General features: G+C 38.2%; 1 protein-coding gene and 1 long non-coding RNA gene across 7 annotated transcripts in view; one reads left to right on the top strand and one right to left on the bottom strand.

Annotated features, from left to right (window-relative positions):
- Positions 1-21,569, bottom strand: part of INPP4B (inositol polyphosphate-4-phosphatase type II B) — an 840,917-nt gene that overhangs the window by 633,010 nt on the left and 186,338 nt on the right. The gene's annotated exons all lie outside the window — the stretch shown is intronic.
- Positions 14,892-20,732, top strand: LOC111551910. Its single transcript, XR_002734501.1, has 3 exons — positions 14,892-15,130; positions 15,898-18,463; positions 20,345-20,732. It is a non-coding gene; the product is annotated as an uncharacterized LOC111551910 (long non-coding RNA).

Below are 21,569 nucleotides of genomic sequence, written 5' to 3'. Positions count from 1 at the left end.
GCTGGATCTTATGGTAAGAGTATCTTTAGTTTTGTAGCCAACTGCCAAGCTGTTTTCCAAAGTGACTGCATAACTTTGCATTCCTAACAGCAACAAATGAGTTCCTGTTGCTCCATATGCTCACCGACATTTGGTGTTGTCAGTGTTTTGGATTTGGGCCATTCAAAAAGGTGTGTAGTGGTATCTCAGTGTTGTTTCAGTTTGCAGTTCTCTAATGACATACGATGTTGACCATCTTTTTATATGCTTACTTGCCATCCATATATCTTCTTTGTATACTTTTAGATCTTTTGCCCATTTAAAAAAATAAAGCTGCTGGTCTTTTTAATGTTGAGTTTTAAAAATTCTTTATATATTTTAGATAATATTCTTTCATCAGATTTGTCTTTTTGCAAATATTTTCTCCCAGTCTGTGGCTTGTCTTCTCATTCTCTTAACATTGTCTTGCAGAGCAGAAATTTCAATATAATAAAGTCCAGCTAACCAATTTTTTTCTTTCATGGATTGTGCCTTTGGGGTTGCATCACCTAAACAATCATCACCATACCCAAGTTCTAGGTTTTCTCCCATGCTCTCTTCTAGGCATTTTATAGTTTGGCATTTTACATTTAAGTCTATGGTTCATTTTGAGTAAATTTTCATGAACAGCATAAAATCTGTGTCTAAATTAATTTTTTGCATGTGTTATTCTAGTACCATTTGTTGAAAAGATTATTTTTCATCCATTGTATTGCCTTTGTTCCTTGTCTAAGATCACTAGACTATGTTAGTGTATTTCTGGGCTCTTTAAACTGTTCCATTGCTTTAGTTGTCTATTCCTTTTTTTTTTTTTTTTTTTTTTTTTTTTTGAGATGGAGTCTTGCTCTGCCGCCCAGGCTGGAGTGCAGTGGCATGATCGCGGCTCACTGCAAGCTCCATCTCCTGGGTTCACATCATTCTCCTGCCTCAGCCTCCCGAGTAGCCGGGACTACAAGCGTCTGCCACCACATCCGGCTAATTTTTTGTATCTTTTAGTAGAGACGGGGTTTCACCGTGTTAGCCAGGATGATCTCAATCTCCTGACCTCACGATCCCCCTGCCCTGGCCTCCCAAAGTGCTGGGATTACAGGCGTGAGCCACCGCGCCCGGCCTAGTTGTCTATTTTTAATGGAAAAACTTCTTGTTTTCACCATGAAGTACGATGTTAGCTGTAGGTTTTTTTGTGGATAGTCTTCATCAAGTGATGATATTTCCTAACATTTTTGGTTTATTGAAAGTTGTTATCAAGAATGGGTGTTGGAGTTTAGTCAATTTTTTTTTTTTTTTTTTTTTTTTTTTGGCATCTAATGACATGATCATGTGAAATTTCTCTTACCTTGCTGAAGTGTTGAATTACATTGACTGGTTTTTGAATGCTGACCTAGCCTCGTATACATGCCACTTGGTTGTGGAATGTAATTATTTGTATACATTACTGGATTTGATTTCTTAGTATTTTGTTGCATCTGTGTTCATGAGTGGTATTGGTCTGTAAGTTGCTTTTTTTTGTTATGTCTTTGGCTCTCATATTCAGGTAATTCTGACCTAATAGAATGAGTTAGAAAGTACTCACTCTGCTTCTACCATCTGAATGTGATCATAGAGAATTGATATAATTTTTTTCTTGAATGTTTGACAGAATACATCTGGTACTAAAACTTTCTGTTTTAAAGGGTTGTTAATTACTGATTAAATAGGCTTATTCAGATTGTCTATTTCTTCTTGTGTGAGTTTTGGAAGATTGTGTCTTTTTAGAACTTGGTCCATTTCATCTAGGTTATCACATTTTTTGGCATAGAGTTGTTTATTAAAATGCCTATATCCAAATGTTTTTATAAATATTGACTCTGCCACTTTTAAGAGCACTATTTTTTTGACAAATATTTTCATAAGGCAGAATTTGTTAGATAACCCAAAGGCACAGGCAGGCGGCCTTTCAGAGACAGCAAAGTCAAGTAATTTTCTGCCACCAACGTAAATCAAAATGAGTTAGCTACTCCTAGCTCTTCATGCTTGAGTTCAGTTCATCAGTGAGCATTCTGCTTGTTGCCTTTGAATGAGAGGTATTATTAGCATTGTGACTGGAAAAGATTGACAAAAAGAGGTGGATCACTGCTGGTCACTTTTCCAATTTAACCATAAGTAAAAGTGAAAAATCTGTTCACTACCCATGTATCGCATCTACTTTAGCTGAAAAGATAATCTTTTCAACAAATGGCACTACTACTACTTCTAGAAGAGATCATGCAGAAGCTAGAATTACAAAGTAGAGGTATACCCTTTCTAGCTTGTCATAATTCAATAATAACATGAATAGTGAAAAGGTGAAAAAATCTCATACAAATACTAAACTAGATAGGATACCAGGGCTACAGGTGTAAACTGTGACTGTCCTATGCAAACTAGACAGAATGTCATATTTTCTATAATTCAATGCAATCTTAATAAGAATACTAACAGATATTCCAATGGTACCTAACAAGCTAATTTAAAAACTTAAGCGAAAATGCCAAAGATATAACCAAAATCCTCTTGAAAAAAAGGGACAAGGTAAGATGACTTGTTCTATTGGAAATTAAGACTTATTAAAAACCTACAGTAATTTAAAATTATGTGGTACTGGTACAAGGGACAAATGAATAGATAAATGGAATAAATGGAATAATTCACATACGGATATGAATTATGAGGAAGTTGACACTGTAGAGCTGTAGGGTAATGATTATTTTCAATATTTGTACTAGGACAGTTGGATATTGGTATAAAAAATATCTAAATATAAATTTTAAAATAGCAAAGGTCCTAAAATATACTATGTAGGGATATAACATCAACAATTTATCAAAGGGAAAAATTTCTTACAAGAATTTAAAAAGCACTAAACAAAGAAATTAGAGATAAATTAACATTTCTATTTATCAAAATTCACATTAAGACAGTAAAGAGGCAAATCAGAAAGCTAGATAAGACATTCACAACACATACAACCAATAATTGTTAACAATTAAAAAAAGACACCATAATAGAAAAAAGGTCAAGGGACTTTAAAAAGCATTTTCAGAAAAAAAAAAAAAAAAAAGATAGCCAAATTGTCAATAATCATATGAAAAAGCACACAAGCTCATTAATAATCACGGAAATGCTAATTAAAACTGCAATGAGATACTGCTAGATACTCAGCAGATTGGCTAAAATTTTAAAAGCCTTCAAATCACAAATTTTGGTGAAGATGTGAAATAGTAAGAACTCTGTTTTACTGCTGATAAGAATATAAATCAGCACCATTTTGGAAAACTGTTTGGCAATATCTGCTAATGTTGCAGGTAAACATAACCTAAGATGTAATCATTGCACTCCTAGGTATAATACCATCATAAATGCACATACATGAGCCCCAAGAGACATGCACAAGAATGTTACAGCAGCATTGTCTGTAATTGTCCCAACTAGAAACAACTGAAACATCAAATATTCATCAACAAATGACTAGATCACTAAAATGTGGTCTGTTCATACAAGAAAATGCTATACAGCACCAAAAAGTTTAAAAACTACTTCTCACAACAACATGATGAATATTGTAAAAAGTGTGGAAAAAAACAAGATAGACAAGAATAGTGTATGCTTTACAATACTCACATACAGTGAAGATAAAAACAGAAAGTGCTATATAAAGTGATTTAGGGATACATACTTATCCGGTAAAACTATAAAGACAAACAAAAGATGTGAATAAAACGAAGTAATGCTAGTGATTACATTTAAGGAGGGGAGCAATTCAATGGGAGTGAAAGCAAGTCTCTAATGTCCTGGCAATCCTGACCTAATCATGGTTGCAGGGGTGTTCACTTTTATAAATCATTGAGGAGAATTTTTTTGTTTTATGAATTTTTCTATATTTTGCTATATTTCAATTTTTTTTTGAAAAAGATAACTCTGTAACAGCTTCTTATTCAGTGTTCATCTCACTTCATTGTTTGGAGTATAACAAGCTCAGTCATATTTGCCTGTACCTTCTTCAAAGCTTACCATGAAAATACTTAATGGCTAATTGGGTAGAGGCTTAAGTGAAGATTTCATACAATTTTAAAAGCTAAAAGCAACAAATTATTAAATAGTAAGTATGGTGCTGAATGGCATTTTTTCCATTCAGAATCACACTAGAACAGAGCATGATCAAGAAAACTGAAACAATAGTGAAAAGCTACATCAACTCCCCACATAAGAATATCTGGAGCTGGGTGCAGGGGCTCACACCTGTAATCCTAGCACTTTGGGAGGCTGAGGTAGGAGGATCATTTGAAGCCAGGAGTTCTGGACTAGCCTAGGCAACATTGCGTGGCCCCGTTTCTACAAAAGCTAAAATAATTAGCCAGGTGGGGTGGCAGATGCCTATAGTCCTAGCTACTTAGGAGACAAGCAAGAATATCACTTAAGCCCAAGGGTTGGAGGCTACAATGAGCTGTGGCTACACCACTGCCCTCCAGCAGCACAGGTGACAGAGTGAGACTATCTCAAAAAAATAAAATAAAATAAGAAGGAGAAGAAGAAGGAGAAGGAGGAGATGGAGAAGGAGGAGGAGGAGGAGGAGAAGGAAGGGGGTGGAGAGGAGGAGGAGGAGGAGAAGGGGAGGAGGAGGAGGAAAAGGAGAAGGAGGAGAGGGAGAAGGAGGATACTCAGCAGATTGGCTAAAATTTAAAAGAAGATGAAGAAGATCTGTTTCTACTTATCCTGTCAGGATTACTGCAGTCTGATTAGCCCAAGATCTTTCCAATTATGGGCCAAAAAGAAATATGAAGTTATATCACGAGATAATGGTTTCTGCTTAAATTATTAAAATTTTGTTTAAGACAGGATTATTATTATTTATTTTATTTTATTTTTTGCCAAACTTTGGTGATTAAAATGATATTATTGTCAACTAGCTTTAGTTAACTACAGTGAGAGAACATTCGGCTCCAGGAAAAATTTTTATTCATTCTGTGACTGAATTTAAAGAGCAAAGAGGACAGGCGCAGTGTCTCATGCCTGTAATCCCAGCACTCTGGGAGGTGGGAGGGCCGAAGTGGGCTGGGCGGATCCCCTAAGGTCAGAAGTTCAAGATCAGCCTGGCCAACATGTCAAAACCCCATCTCTACTAAAAAAAAAAAAAAAAATACAAAAATTGGCGGAGTGTGGTGGCAGGCCCCTGTAATCCCAGCTACTTGGGAGGCTGAGGCAGAGAGAATCACTTGAACCCGGGTAATGAAGGAGTTTGCAGTGAGCCAAGATCAGGCCACTGCATTCCAACCTGAGTGACAGAGCAAGACTCCATCTCGAAAAAGAAAAGAAAAAAAAAAAAGAAGAGCAAAGAGAAACATCTTAAACATCTTAGTTTTATGTGTTAATTTATCCTATGAAGCAAGAAAAAGTACATGTTAAGATCAGTTATAGATGGTTATATAATTACTAAAAATCAAGATGTATCTAAAACTTTGTTGACAGTATATGCTATTAGTTATCAACAAACAAAAATATACAGAGGTATTAAATAATAAGACTCATTTGTTAATTTTAAATTCTGTCTCATAATTTAAACAGTACAAAAAAGCAAGGACATTTGTAAATGTTGATAATGAGTTTCAGAAAATTTATAATCAATAGAATTGGACAAAATTTTAATAGAAAAAATGCTCTATCTACTGAAAAGCAGTCATATGATTTGACCATTAGGATGTGGAGGTTCTCTTAGGATGGATAATGTCGGTACAACAGTAGAGGCAGAAGTCAGAAAAAAAATTGAGTGAAAATCAAGACAGTAGAGGCATTAGTTTGTTTCCAAATATCCATTCTTCCTTTTTCTTTTACTATAAAACCCCTAAATTTAGCTGGATATGTGGCTTTCCTAATAAGATTGTATTTCTCACTCTTCCTTGCAGCTATGTGTGGCCATGTGTCTAAATTTTGGCCAATAGTATGTGATGTTTGCAACTTCTGTGCTATCCACATCCTCTTCTCCCCTTCCCACTTTTAGAAAAGCAGCCATGAGGAGTTGAGCTAAAGAGATATTTTTAGCCCATGAGGCAGAAGCCGGATGTTAAGGCTGGCAAAACAATGAGATAAAAGGAGTCTGAGTTCCTGCCATTGGAACGGTTATATCAGCTGTTGAATTCTTGTTCAGACTGTTACATAAGGCAGAAATAAATTCTATCCATAAGCCACTGCCATTTTGGTCTCTTCCCCGCCACCCCCCCACCCCCCCAACAAGTGGAACCTGGCCTAATTAATACTGTAAGCATTGACTCATCTTGAGAAGTTAAGCAGTGACAAGGAGGAAGAAATAAGAAAAACAAAAGATCCTTTTTAGGAAGAGAGAGACTTAACACATTTTCATAGGTTGAGACTTTAATGAAAAAACAGAGCCCTTTGCTATACAATCAGAAAGAGACCCAAATATGCAGTTAGTGATTCTATAGTGACAGAAACCTGATCAGTAGTATCCTGTGACCAGGGGTAAACTGAAGGATGACTGCAAAGGAGAACAACAGCATGTTTTTTGGATGATGAACCCTTGCTATATTTTGTTTGGAGTCATAGTTATGTGAGTATATACATTTATCAAAACCACTGGATGGTATTTTTAATATTGGTGCATTTTATTGTATGTAAATTATATCTCAATGAAGTTGATTTTTTAAAAAAATTTAAAAGTAAACACAAGAAACTAACACAACAGCCTAACACAGAGTATGAACAGAAATCTACATCAAAGTAAGCCATTATAATGTTTTTAGCCTATCAGCTACAGAGAAGATCCTATTTTTAAAAAAGAAGAAGAAAAACAAGAAAAAAGATTAAAGACAAAAGATCCAAAATCAGCATAGTATCAGATTTCTTTATAGCAATATTGGAATGTTAGAAGAAACACCTTCCAATGCCATGAAGTGATACTTTCAAAACTCTGTGAAAAAATGTTTCAAAACTCTGTGAAAAAATGTTTTAGTCCCAGCCACACTGACAACTGATTATGAAGAAAGAATGTTGACACATTCAGACATGCCAGAATTCAAAGACTTTACTTCCTAAGTATCCATTTATTAAAAAATAATGGAGAATGTGTTTCACCAATGAAAGGATAAACCAAAAAATGCAGAACATGACAGGTTCAGGTAACAGGAATTGCAACAAAGAAAAGGGCAAAGAAATCCCTCAGTGAGAGGAAATTGCAGGACCACTGGACATCAGGTATAGAAAGTAACCAATCTAGATTGAAACCAGGAGAGCTTGCTCCAGGAAAGCCCTCTCTAAGGAGCAAGGGTGCTCTTGAGAAGTTTGGACCATACAAAACTAAGCAAACCAAACACAGCAGTTATTAACACCAAGGAAAATAGAAAAATTTACACAAAAAGGAATGAAATTTTAACATACTAGGTGGCTCAGCTGTGAGCAACATGTTAAAATGTAAACACAATACAATGATTTCCCTGAGGACTGTAATTATAACTTTACTGGGGGATAAAAAAGTTTTGTATAGGGGAAGATCTTAGGCCTAAATAAGGATCATCTTCCATAAAGAGAAGTTAATAGATAATGCTTAAAATTAAGAGCATAAATAAAGATGCAGCTGTGTAGGCCTGTGACTAAGGAAAAAAGAAGAAAATACCAAAATAAATGGCTGAAGCAGTTGACCATATTTCCCTTAGAAACATGAGAATCAGGATCCAGGAGGGGTGGAGCAGGGCCTGCTGATTTTTTTCGTTGTTGTTGTATCTTCATGTAAATTTTAACTGAGCATGTGTATTACTTTAAAAATAATAATTTGGAAATGAAATTCAGTTAATGCAAGGATTGAAACCTGAGCATATAACGCCTGACGCCAACCCTTTCCTATTTTTATTGGTACAAGAAGATAGAAGCCATAAAGGAAGAAATATGCCAAGAAAGAGTGGAAAGGCCATCAATGATAACTTGAGGGGATGGAAGACAATGCTCACCCACTTCACGATGGCGCCTGACACCTGCCCAGTTGTGTGTGGAGAAATAGACAGTGTCCCCAGAGGTGTTTTCTTTCTTCCCTGGCTTGCTGATAACCATGTGTGAGACCAGTAAATTCAAAAATACCTAGCCAGAGAGAGGGAGCACAGTGCAGCTAAAAGGGCATGAACATTGAAATGGATCTGAATTCTAATCCCTTCCTTCCCTTATCAGCATAGTCAGCTGAAACAAATTACTTCACCAGTTTTCTTACAGGCAATGTGGAGGTAATGATATCTCCCACACTGGATTGATGTGAGAATCAAGTAAGACTGCAAATGTAAAGCACCACACTCAGGGCTTTGCCCAAAGAAGATGCTAATAAAAGTTACTTCTTTTGTTCTACCATTGTTTTCCACCATTTGTAGTAAGTGACTATCAGTTGATTGACTGTGTACATGCAAATTTCCTCCTCCCTTTCCTTCTCTTTTCCTCCCCCATTCAATCCAACTGAGTTCAACTCTAAACTTCGAAATGACACAAAATCTGAAACGAGTTAAAATTAATTTCTTAGAAAGGAACTCACTGCTTCTCTTCACCATCTCCTCTACAAAAAAGTACATCCTGGATTAGTTTCCCTAAGTGTCATTTGCCTCCACTGCAAGGCTATGAAACTGCATTGGCACAGGTTAGCAGAAAAATACGTAAGTGGGCTCCAAGATGGCCAAATAGGAACAGCTCTGGTCTACAGCTCCCGTGATCAACACAGAAGATGGATGATTTCTGCATTCCCACTTGAAGTACCTGGTTGATCTCACTGGGACTGGTTGGACAGTGGGTGCAGCCCATGGAGGGTGAGCTGAAGCAGGGCGGGGTGTTGTCTAACCCAGGAAGTGCAAGGGGTCAGGGGATTTCCCTTTCCTAGCCAAGGGAAGCCGTGACAGACTGTACCTGGAAAAACAGGACACTCCCACAGGAATACTGTGCTTTTCCCAAGGTCTTAGCAACCAGCGGACAAGGAGATTCTCTCCTGTGCCTGCCTCGGTGGGTCCCACATCCATAAAACCTTGCTTATTGCCATTGCGGCAATCTGAGATCAAACTGTGAGGCGGCAGTCTGGATAGGGGAGGGGTGTCTGCCATTGCTGAGACTTAAGTAGGTAAACAAAGTGGCCAAGAAGCTCAAACTGGGTGGAGCCCACCACACCTCAGCATGGCCTACTGCCTCTATGGACTCCACCTCTGTGGGCAGGACATGGCTGAACAAAAGGCAGCAGACAGCTTCTTTTTTGTTCATAGTTGAACAAAAGGCAGCAACATCCCAGTCTGAGAGCTCTTAAGAGAGCCGTGGTTCTGCCAGCATGGTGGTTGAACTCTCAGAATGGACAGACTGCCTCCTCAAGTGGGCTCCTGACACCATGTAGCCTAATGGGAGACACCTCCCAGAAGGGGCCAACAGACACCTCATATGGGTGTCTGCCCCTCTGGGACAAAGCTTCCAGAGGAAGGATAAGGCAGCAATATTTGCTGTTCTGCAATAGTTGCTGTTCCGCAGCCTCTGCTGGTGATACCCAGGCAAACAGGGTCTAGAGTGGACCTCCAGCAAACTCCAACAGACCTGCAACTGAGGGACCTGACTGTTAGAAGGAAAACTAACAAACACAAAGGAATAGTACCAACATCAACAAAAAGATCATCTACACCAAAACCCCACCTGTAGGTCACCAATATCAAAGACCAAAGGTAGATAAAAACACAAAGATGGGGAGAAACTAGAGCAGAAAAACTGAAAATTCTAAAAACCAGAGTGCCTCTTCTCCTCCAAAGTATCACAGCTCCTTGCCAGCAATGGAACAAAGCTGGATGGAGAAAGACTTTGACAAGTTGACAGAAGTAGGCTTCAGAAGGGCGGTAATAACAAACCTGTCCAAGCAAAAGGACCATGTTCAAACCCATTGCAAGGAAGCTAAAAACCTTGAAAAAAGGTTAAATGAATGGCCAACTAGAATAAACAGTGTAGAGAAGACCTTAAATGACCTGATGGAGCTAAAAACCATGGCACAAAAACTTTGTGATGCATGTACAAGCTTCAACACCAGATTTCATCAAGTGGGTATCAGTGATTGAAGATCAAATTAATGAAATGAAACGAGAAGACAAGGTTAGAGAGAAAAAGAGTAAAAAGAAATGAACAAAACCTCCAGGAAATATAGGACTATGTGAAAAGACCAAACCTATATTTGATAGATATACCTGAAAGTGATGGGGAGAATGGATCCAAATTGAAAAACACTCTTCAGGATATTATCCAGGACAACTTACCCAACCTAGCAAGGCAGGCCAACATTCAAATTCAGGAAATACAGAGAATGCCACAAAGATACTCCTCGAGCAGAGAAACCCCAAGGCACATAATTGCCACATTCACCAAGGTTGAAATGAAGGAAAAAATGTTGAGGGCAGCCAGAGAGAAATGGGTTTCCCACAAGGGGAAGCCCATCAGACTAACAGTGGATCTCTCAGCAGAAATCCTACAAGCCAGAATAGAGTGGGGGCCAATATTCAACATTCTTAAAGAAAAGAATTTTCAACCCAGAATTTCATATCCAGCCAAATTAAGCTTCATAAGAGAAGGAGAAATAAAATCCTTTTCAGACGAGCAAATGTTGAGAGATTCTGTCACCACCAGGCCTACCTTACGAGAGCTCCTGAGGGAAGCACTAAACATGGAAAGAAACAATTGGTACTAGCCACTGCAAAAACATGCCAAATTGTAAAGAACATCAATGCTAGGAAGAAACTGCATCAATTAGTGGGCAAAATAACCAGCTAACATCATAATGACAGGATCAAATTCACACATAACAATATTAATCTTAAATGTAAATGGGCTAAATGCCCCAATTAAAAGACAAAGACTGACATATTGGATAAAGAGTCAAGACCCATCAGTGTGCTGTATTCAGAAGCCCCATCTCAGGTACAGAGACACACATAGGCTCAAAATAAAGGTATAAAGGAAGATCTACCTTCAAGTGGAAAGCAAAAAAAAAGCAGGGGTTGCAATTCTAGTCTCTGATAAAATAGGCTTTAAACCAACAAAGGTCAAAAGAGACAAAGAAGGTCATTACATAATGGTAAAGGGATCAACTCAACAAGAAGAGCTAACTATCTTAAATATATATGCACCCAATACAGGAGCACCCAGATTCATAAAGCAAGTCCTTAGAGATCTACAAAGAGACTTAGACTCCCACACAATAATAATGGGAGACTTCAACACCCCACTGTCAATATTAGACAGATAAACCAGACAAAAGTTTTAACAAAGATATCCAGGATTTGAACGCAGCTCTGCACCAAGCAGACCTAATAGACATCTACAGAGCTCTCCACCCCAAATCAACAGAATATGCATTCTTCTCAGCACCATATCGCACTTCTTCTAAAATTGACCACATAATTGGAAGTAAAGCACTCCTCAGCAAATGTAAAAGAACAGAAATCACAACAAACTGTCTCTCAGACCACAGTGCAATCAAATTAGAACTCAGGATTAGGAAACTAACTCAAAACCTCACAACTACATAGAAACTGAACAACCTGCTCCTGAATGACTACTGGGTAAATAACAAAATAAAGGCAGAAATAAAGATGTTCTTTGAAACCAGTGAGACCAAAGACACAACATACCAGAATCTCTGGGACAAATTTAAAGCAGTGTGTCGAGGGAAATTTATAGCACTAAATGCCCACAAGAGAAAGCAGGAAAAATCTAAAACTGACACCTAATATCAAAATTAAAAGAACTAGAGAGCAAGAGCAAACAAATTCAAAAGCTAGTGGAAGGCAAGAAATAACTAAGGTCAGAGCAGAACTGAAAGAGATAAAGACACAAAAGTTTCTTCAAAAAATCAATGAATCCAGGAACTGGTTTTTTGAAAACATCAACAAAATTGATAGACCACTAGCAAGAATAATAAAGAAGAAAAGAGAGAAGAATCAAATAGATGCAATAAAAACCGATAAAGGAGATATCACCACCGATCCCACAGTAATACAAACTACCATCAGAGAATACTACAAACATTTCTATGAAATCAACTAGAAAATCTAGAAGAAATGGAGAAGTTCCTGGATACATACACCCTCCCAAGACTAAATCAGGAAGAAGTTGAATCTCTGAATAGACCAATTACGGACTCTGAAATTGAGGCAATAATTAAGAGACTACCAACCAAAAAAAGTCCAGGACCTGATGGATTCACAGCCAAAATCTATGAGATATACATAGAGGAGCTAGTACCCTTCCTTCTGAAACTATTCCAATCAACAGAAAAAGAGGGAATCCTCCCTAACTCATTTTATGAGGCCATCATCATCCTGATACCAAAGCCTGACACAGACAAAACAAAAAAAGAGAATTTAGACCAATATCCCTGATGAACATCAATGCAAAAATCCTCAATAAAATACTGGCAAACTGGATCCAGCAGCACATCAAAAAGCTATCCACCACAATCAAGTAGGCTTCATCCCTGGGATGCAAGGCTGGTTCAACATATGCAAATCAATAAACGTAATCCATCACATAAACAGAACCAATGACAAAAACCACATGATTATCCCAACAGATGCAGAAAAGGCCTTTGACAAAATTCAACAGTCCTTCATGACAAAAACTCTCAATAAACTAGGTATTGATGGAACGTATCTCAAAATAATAAGAGCTATTTATGACAAACCCACAGCCAATATCTTACTGAATGGGCAAAAACTGGAAGCATTCCCTTTGAAAACCAGTAGAAGACAAGGATGCCCTCTCTCACCACTCCTATTCAACACAGTGTTGGAAGTCCTGGCTAGGGCAATCAGGCAAGAGAAAGAAATTTGGGTATTAAATTAGGAAAAGAGGAAGTCAAATTGTCCATGTTTGCAGATGACATGATTGTATATTTAGAAAATCCCATTATCTCAGCCCAAAATCTCCTTAAGCTGATAAGCAACTTCAGCAAAGTCTCAGGATAGAAAATCAATGTGCAAAAACCACAAACATTCCTATACACCAATAACAAACAGCCAAATCATGAGTGAACTCCCATTCACAATTGCTACAAAGAGAATAAAATACCTAGGGATACAACTTACAAGGGATGTGAAGGACCTCTCAAAGAAGAACTACAAACCACTGCTCAGTGAAATAAAAGAGAATACAAAAATTGGAAGAGCATACCATGCTCATGGATAGGAAGAATCAATATCGTGAAAATGGTCAAACTGCCCAAGGTAATTTATAGATTCAATGTCATCGCCATCAAGCTACCAATGACTTTCTTCACAGAATTGGAAAAAAAACTATTTTAAAGTTCATATGGAACCAGAAAAGAGCCTGCACTGCCAAGACAATCCTAAGCAAAAGGTACAAAGCTGGAGGCATCATGCTACCTGACTTCAAACTATACTACAAGGCTATAGTAATCAAAACAGCATGGTACTGGTACCAAAACAGGTTTATAGACCAATGGAACAGAACAGAGGCCGCAGAAATAACACCACACAATCTACAACCATCTGACCTTTGACAAACTTGACAAAAACAAGCAATGGGAAAAGGATCCCCTATTTAATAAATGGTGCTGGGAAAACTGGCTAGCCATATGTAGAAAGCTGAAACTGGATCCCTTCCTTATACCTTATACAAAAATTAATTCAAGATGGATTAAATACTTAAACGTTACACCTAAAGCCATAAAAACCCTAGAAGAAAACCTAGGCAATACCACTCAGGACATAGGCATGGGCAAGAACTTCATGTCCAAAACACCAAAAGCAATGGCAACAAAAGCCAAAATTGACAAATGGGATCTAATTAAACTAAAGGGCTTCTGCACAGCAAAGGAAACTACCATCAGAGTGAACAGACAACCTACAGAATAGGAGAAAAAATTTGCAATCTACCCATCTGACAAAGGGCTAATATCCAGAATCGACAAAGAACTCAAACAAATTTACAAGAAAAAAAAAAACCCATAAAAAGTGGGCAAAGGATATGAACAGACACTTCTCAAAAGAAGACATTTATGCAGCCAACAAACACATGAAAAAAAAATGCTCATCATCACTGGTCACGAGAGAAATGCAAATCAAAATCACAGTGAGACACCATCTCACACCAATTAGAATGGCAATCATTAAAATGTTAGGAAACAACAGGTGCTGGAGAGGATGTGGAGAAACAGGAACGCTTTTACACTATTGGTGGTAGTGTAAATTAGTTCAACCATTGTGGAAGACAGTGCGGCAATTCATCAAGGATCTAGAACTAGAAATACCATTTGACCCAGCGATCCCATTACTGGGTATATACCCAAATGATTTTAAATCATGCTACTACAAAGACACATGCACACGTATGTTTATTGTGGTACTATTCACAATAGCAAAGACTTGGAATCAACCCAAATGTCCATCAGTGATAGTCTGGATAAAGAAAATGTGGCACATATATACCATAGAATACTACACGGCCATAAAAAAGGATGAGTTAATGTCCTTTGTAGGGACATGGATGAAGCTGGAAACCATCATTCTCAGCAAACTGTCACAAAAGAAAGAAAACCAAACACCACATGTTCTCACTCATAGGTGGTAACTGAAAAATGAGAACACTTAGACACAGGGCAAGAAACATCACACACCAGGGACTGTCAGCGGGTAGGCGGGTCGGGGAGGGATAGCATTAGGAGAAATACCTAATGTAAATGGCAAGTTGATGGGTGCAGCAAACCAATGGCACATGTATACCTATATATGAAACCTGCACATTGTGCATTTATACCCTAGAACTTAAAATATAATTTAAAACAAGAGAAAAATACATAAAATGAGTTAGAGAACTGAGACCATGAAGGGCATTGGTCACTTTCCTCTGCTCTTCACACTTCCTTGCAGACATAGTGATAATAAATTGACCTTAAGGACAGTTACAAACTATGGATTTAATTGTATACATTCTATGGATCTAATTCTGCTATGATATTATTGTACCATTTCAAGAGGCTTGCTTGATTACATTTTTCTTGTTTCGTTTATAGCGTCAATTTTCCTGGTTAGAATGATACTTATGAAAATCATCTCACCTGGTGGTCCAGCTCCAGTAGGTGAGCTCCATTATCTTCACACTTGTTCAGTCCTTGTCATTTTATTTTCTAACCTTTCATGTACAGGGAATAGTAGATTAAAATTCTCCATCTTCAGTGAGTCCTCTTTGTGTTATAGAGCACACCATGATTTCAGTGAACCAAACTCTTTCACACATGGCCCAAGTCTAAGTAAAAGGATCCTCCATACGCTCATTTTTAATATCTGCCTTCAGGATTATCTGTGAAGTGCAACTAATTTGTACAACCTGTATGTTAAGTGCTTTCAGGCACCTGAATGGATTATATTTTTTTAAAAAAACCTGCACCTTACATTTTCTATAATTAACTAGCATGAGTCTATGATTAAGTAACAAGACTTAAAAGGATTCCTTAAAGCTAATGAATGGCACAATTATCTGAGTTTAAAAAAATTGGAATCTGTGGCAACATACTGTAGATTACAAACTTATTCCTAACAATTTTACTTTGTTATTTTGATTTGTGTACATGATTCCTTTTAAAGTCCATGTGAAGGGTATGGGAGATTCCAACTACTCTAATTTATTTTCTATTGTTACTTGCACTCTCAAAAGCCTCTTGCATTTTTGTTGGTTTTCAAAAGCAGACCTACTGTCAGTTAGATGACTAATACCATTCTTTAAATATTGACAGTGACATAATGACATTTGTATACTTGATTAATCATTAATTCTGAAATATAAGATACAGGTAAAATAAATACTGAATATTAAAGGCAATACTAAATCATAATTCTTGTGAGACAGCCAGGTGGGACAGGGTCCCTGGAGAAATACCAACCAGCCTGCACACTGGAATGGAGCCTCAAGAAGTTCACACCACTTGCAACAGTGAGGAGCCTGGCCCCTCCGCTTCCTGTGTGGACCTGGGATTTGATCACCATGTGGGAAGCACTCTAGTGGAGAGACTCTGGCTTTGTTAGAGTCCCAGTTTGCCCACTTTTTTCCATTCTCACTCAATAAAACCCTGTTTTGCTCACCTTTTAAACTGTCTGTGAGCCTAAATTTTCATGGCTGTGGAACAGATAAGAATGCCATCTCTAGTTGAACTAAGGAAAGTCCTGCATCATTTTCGCGCCCAAAATGGGGCTCAAGAAGTGGTGAGTGAAATGGGGACACAAAACCTCTTACTGTTGCTTCTAAGCCTTTTCATCCTGGGACTTCTGAGGGTGGGGAAAACCATACCCCTACCCCCTGTTGCTCTCGGGACTTTTCATGGCCTTTTCTTTCCTTTTTCTGGATCCACTGCCGAGTAGCAGCTTCCTGCCTTGCTGGGACTGGAATGCATGGCCTAAGGGTCCCGCACAGCTGGCTGGCTGGTCCTAACCACTTGCTGCTGCTGCAGTCTTCCCCTTCCTGGGCCAAGGGGTTTAACTCTATTGGACAGCAATTAAGCTTAAACTTGTCTCCCTGGTGGAGGAACCATTTTCGTAAGAATAAGAGGTTCTTCCCCAGGAATTTTTAAACCGCTTTTTGTTCTTTCTCCTTCTCTACCTCATCAACAAGTTAGTCCTTAAAGATATTTTTTTTCCTTTTAGAAGATGTTTTTACTGGGCCAGGCCTCCCAACTATCACTGTTTGTACTCTCTGTAAAGTTTTGGTTGTGGAATAGGATTTGTGGGGCTAGTCTTTGGCTATGGCAAATCTGATGAGCTTTGCATGTCTGTATGGTTTGTGTTGCAAACCTCCATCTTGCTTTACATCCCGCGAGCATGGCCAGTAGCCACTTGGCAAGGCTTTGTTGAGCAATCCTGTCTGCCGGGATGAGCCCTCTCAGATTAGATATCTGCATGTTTTCCCAGCCCTGTCTCTTAAAGGACTACACCCAGTGACTGGGTGTTCTTCTGCCTGTCTGTGTGTGTACTGTGTGTGATATCTGTAAAAAGAGCTCTAATTAATTTGGCCTGAAGAAAAACAAGAGCTTGGATCTAATATTTTTTAAAGGTAAGATAAAAGCTGTGGTACCCTTCAGTTCACGTGACTTTAATCTTTAAGAAACATAAGCAGCCCTAAAGACTACTGGTAAAATTCCGGTCAGATGCAAGGTTTGTCAAGTGTTTTGAGGTTACACACTGCTTTTTGGGTTTTGAGAACTATTTGACTTGCCAGTTTCACAACTGGTAACGTGTGGGGACATATGGAACTAATCACGCCCTTAACTAAGAAGGCAAACCTTGGCTGCACTTAGCACACAAAGCAACTTACCAAGTTTTATCTTAAAGTTAAAAATTGCTAGGAGTTAACTGAAACTACTAGAAATAGATTTATATGCAGGGTGGGTAAGAACAGCAAAATATGTTTTTTATAAAAGGTTATAAGAAGGCATGGAAATGTCAACTTTTGCCTAGGGTTAAAGAATTGTTTTCAGTTAAATTAGGAAAAAGCTGAAGGTTCCAAGAAGTGGTGAAAGAACTGTGGAAATTAATCTTGCAGAAGAGGTTCTTTGTGTAAACATATTGACTGAATGGGTTATAAAAGGTTTTTGCTTCTTTAAAATTTCTCAGTCATCATTTTGGAAAAATAAAAAACACGGTAATCTGGAATTCTATTTCATAATATCATTAAACCGTAAAGATATTTAACAGCTTCTGAAAATCAAATTTAAGTTTCAAATTGTCTTTTCTGACCCCTGGATTTTCAGTTACTTCAGAGGGCCCCCGAAGTGTCCAAAAAAGAGAGGTAAACGGGATCCTTTGACATGTTTAGATACATAGGATTGCCAAAATGATATTCAATCTTCTTAGAAAATAATGCTTATATATATTCCAAAATTGCATGGGATTTCTAAAATTCTAATGTCTAACTATTTGCTATCAATCATAATTAAGGTTATGTTAAGTTATTGGAAACCAAGAAGATAACCAAATCTGTCAATTATGTTTCTAATTGTAACTACACACTGAACATTTTGCTCTTCACAGACAATTGTTGTCTCATTTTAATCCTTTTCAAAAAATTGTTTATAATTAGCTATAGAACTGTAATAGGTGCTCTTAAATACAGGCTTCTGATACCTTTGGATTTTGTAACATTGGAATACAGGAAAATGTACAGGACTCATGAAAAGCTGAAATGCTCACGAATATCAAGCAAAACAAGGGCTAACTAAATGGACTAAACTCAGAAAGCTAAAGCAATCTTTTTGACTTTTGGTTGAAATATTGCTGATCCTTTTTCTGTTTTTCATAGTCAAGGAAACTTATTTTGAATGATTTACAGCCTTTAAGAATTAAGCAAGGTATACTCCTGTGATCAAGATATGGAGCATGTTTGTTTCTCTCTGCCTGGTTCTTCCAGAATTTGGAAACTATCTGTGAGTATTCTTAACTTATGACAATACAATTGTTTGCATCAGTGCAATAAGAATCCATTTTTCTTTTACAACAGGATGCAATGGGAAAAACTGATTATTTTACCAAGACTTTAACTAGAAGGGTTTGCTTCCCTTTAAGCAGACGATCTTGACTTGCAGAGCCAATAAAAGCCCAGTGGGGAAACTGGTCTCATACTTCATCTATGAAGTCCCTATACAGGGTTCCTGGCCTATGGTCAGTAAATAATGTCACTTTCTAACAGTTCTAGGAGCTCCAAATTTATCGACCTTAAGAGGATATAAGCACCCAACTCACAGGTGTTTGAGGATACAAACCCATGGTTGGGCTTGGCTTTAAATGTTCTTATCTGAGATTTCTTGTGGAACAGAATCCCATCAAAGCCAACCTAAAAGGCCTATGTAGAAATAATCATTCTTGCTGCACTTTACCAAAATAATCAGGCCAAGTATAAGACTAAAGTCTATTTTGCAAACCAATCAGTCCTATAATTTTTTTTAACAAAAATGAGGACCAGAGAGAGAGAAATTATTTTTCAAAACTTACGTATTTGTCATTAAATTCTAAATTTATTAGTTGTTTTTAATTTTTTGCCTACATTTTAAACTAACCATGCTTGTTCCTATGAACCAACCAGCAATCTCTAGCTGCAGCTCAGGAAGAACATGAGAGATGAGTGATGTAAAAATCCTGATAAATATTCTAGTTCTGAGCAATTATCCTTCAAATCCTGCCAAGTGATGGGAATAAATAGGATACCGATCACTTGGAGGTTTCCTTTTGGGAAAGTAAAACCAAGGGAGCTAACCAAAGCCAAGCACCATGCACCCAAATCTTAGCAAGCATAACTATAGCCACCATTTATCTGGGCGTTTCACAAGACATCCTTTCCTCTCCCTTGTTGGAGGAAGACTCAATTCCACAGCTTCACCTTAGCATTTGGCTTATGATACGGCATCCATACAACCCCACCCCTACCCCCAAGATACAGTTTTGTCCAAGACTCAATTCCAAGCTTTGGGTCAAAGCCCTAGGAAGGAAAACTGGATGTAAGGGATCCAAAGGCAGATAACAACAGAGTTTAAAAGGCACAGAGCAGGTGAGCGTGACTGATTTCTGCCAATTAAGCTAACCCCAAGCTTCCTGTTTCATGAATAAAGGCCATGTTAATATCCATGGCATAAATGAGGTCTAGGGAACTCCAAGGCTACTGACATTAGGTGGGAAAGAGACATAGGTGAGAACAGATAATTCCTTTTCTCTAGCCGCCCCTCTCTACCCCCCACTTCATGGGTACAAGCTGCTTTGCATGGCGAGATCTGCCAAGGTCACCAGGACTTGGGGATGCAAGGATGGAAGAGGGAAAGAGGATGCTGTTCTCTCTCCCCCTCACTTACCCCTGAGTATCTACTAGGAAGACAAGGGAACTAGGGATGTCTACTCCCCTCTTTCTAGATGGGTAGCCATTCATCTTCAGTACGTACCCCTTAAAAATGCATCCTGAACCCCTGGGACTTGTTTAAAAGACATCTTCTTTTCATTCCTTTCTCCTCCTTGGTTCTCTCTTCACTGATAGTTAGTTGTGTCTCTGTACTATGGGACACTCCCCTCAGGTGCATTTTCCAAACTGGAAAGAGTTAATTTCCCAAAGCTGAAACTGGTTGGTTTAGGATTGGGCCCAGGGGAAGGAAAGCCCAACATTCCAGCAAAAGGGTAAAGATTTCAACCAGTCAGGCTTTTGGCCACCCTCTCCCCATGCAAACTGGTAAAGGGCCTCAGGATTTTTGAGCTGTTCTTACCCCTCCCCTTGTTTCATTTTGACACGTTTTCTAATAACTGGGTTTGTCTGTTCTTACCTTTAGGCCATCAAACTCCAAACAGTCATGCAACCAGAGCCTCTGAAGATGGCCCCTTCTGCCGGGAACACTTAGATTGGCCTCTTGAGGGAGTTCTGACTGCCATTTCCCCAAAACAGCGCCCCGTGTTAGCAGGAAGCGGTTAAGATCAGTCTTCATCGTTATCCTTTACCTAAGGGCAGTTAGATGTACTTCTTTAAAGTGGGGAATGAGGCAGCCAGTGGGAGGAGATCCCTGGAGAAATTCCAACCAGCCTGCGCACTTGGGTGGAGCCTCAGGAAGTTCATGCCATTTGAAGCAGGGAGGAGCCTGCTTCGTCCTTTTCCAGTGTAGACCTGGGATTCGAACGCCAGGCAGGTGTTTCCCCCACCTCTTTTTCTCCCTTTTCACCCAATAAAACCCTGCTTTGTTCACCCTTTAAACTGTCTGTGAGCCTAAATTTTCATGGCCTTGGGATGGACAAGAACCCAGTCTTTAGCTGAACTAAGAAAAGTCCTACAACACCAGGGAGGTTTACATTTATCAATAAGAAAATAAAAACATATGAGCAGTAATAAAATAAATTTCAACAGACCAACTATAACCAGCGATCATCTGTATTCTGCAGGAGAAGTGCACAAGAAGAAATGAGCTCAATCACAGCATAAAGAATTTTAGTCATAATAGGTTCCTGATACTAAGTCTTAAAATGGATATAAACAAGATGTGGTAGAATTTGAAAAATAGGTTACAATCACAGTAGTAGGTAATGTTTGAGAGTCTCTCCACTTGAAATATTATATCTCTTATAATAGTTAAACACTGTGGACTTCTAAATTTAGAGTTTAAATAAACCCTTTAAAAAATACAACAGGATCTTTCTTTCATGCTTTGTTAGATCTTAAGGATGATTATTTAAAACAGAAATCTTTCAACTTCATTCAGGTATAGTGCACTACAGCTACTAACTAGGAAACAATGAGAAAACACTTTTCTTCACCTTAAGTTACAGATACTGGAAGTTTTTCCTTCAAAACAGGAGACAGTCCATCTGAAGCTAGTAGTAGATGCATAGTTAAGGATAACCTACTAGTATATGGAGCTCAGGAGATGTTACCTTAAGTTGAAGTCTTCCAAATTATCAGATGAGGACTGAGGTGAACAGGATCCTAAACCATAATTGGTCAGAAGAGTGGAAGAGGTTGAATATAGTTTGACCACTGCACATGTGTGATCATGTTCTTGAAAACTC

The sequence above is a fragment of the Piliocolobus tephrosceles genome, chromosome 3 (genome assembly GCF_002776525.5).
Source record: "Piliocolobus tephrosceles isolate RC106 chromosome 3, ASM277652v3, whole genome shotgun sequence".
NCBI classification, from domain to species: Eukaryota; Metazoa; Chordata; class Mammalia; order Primates; family Cercopithecidae; genus Piliocolobus; species Piliocolobus tephrosceles.
Note: the sequence above shows the minus strand (reverse complement) of the source record. Positions and strands in the feature narration are given on the sequence as shown.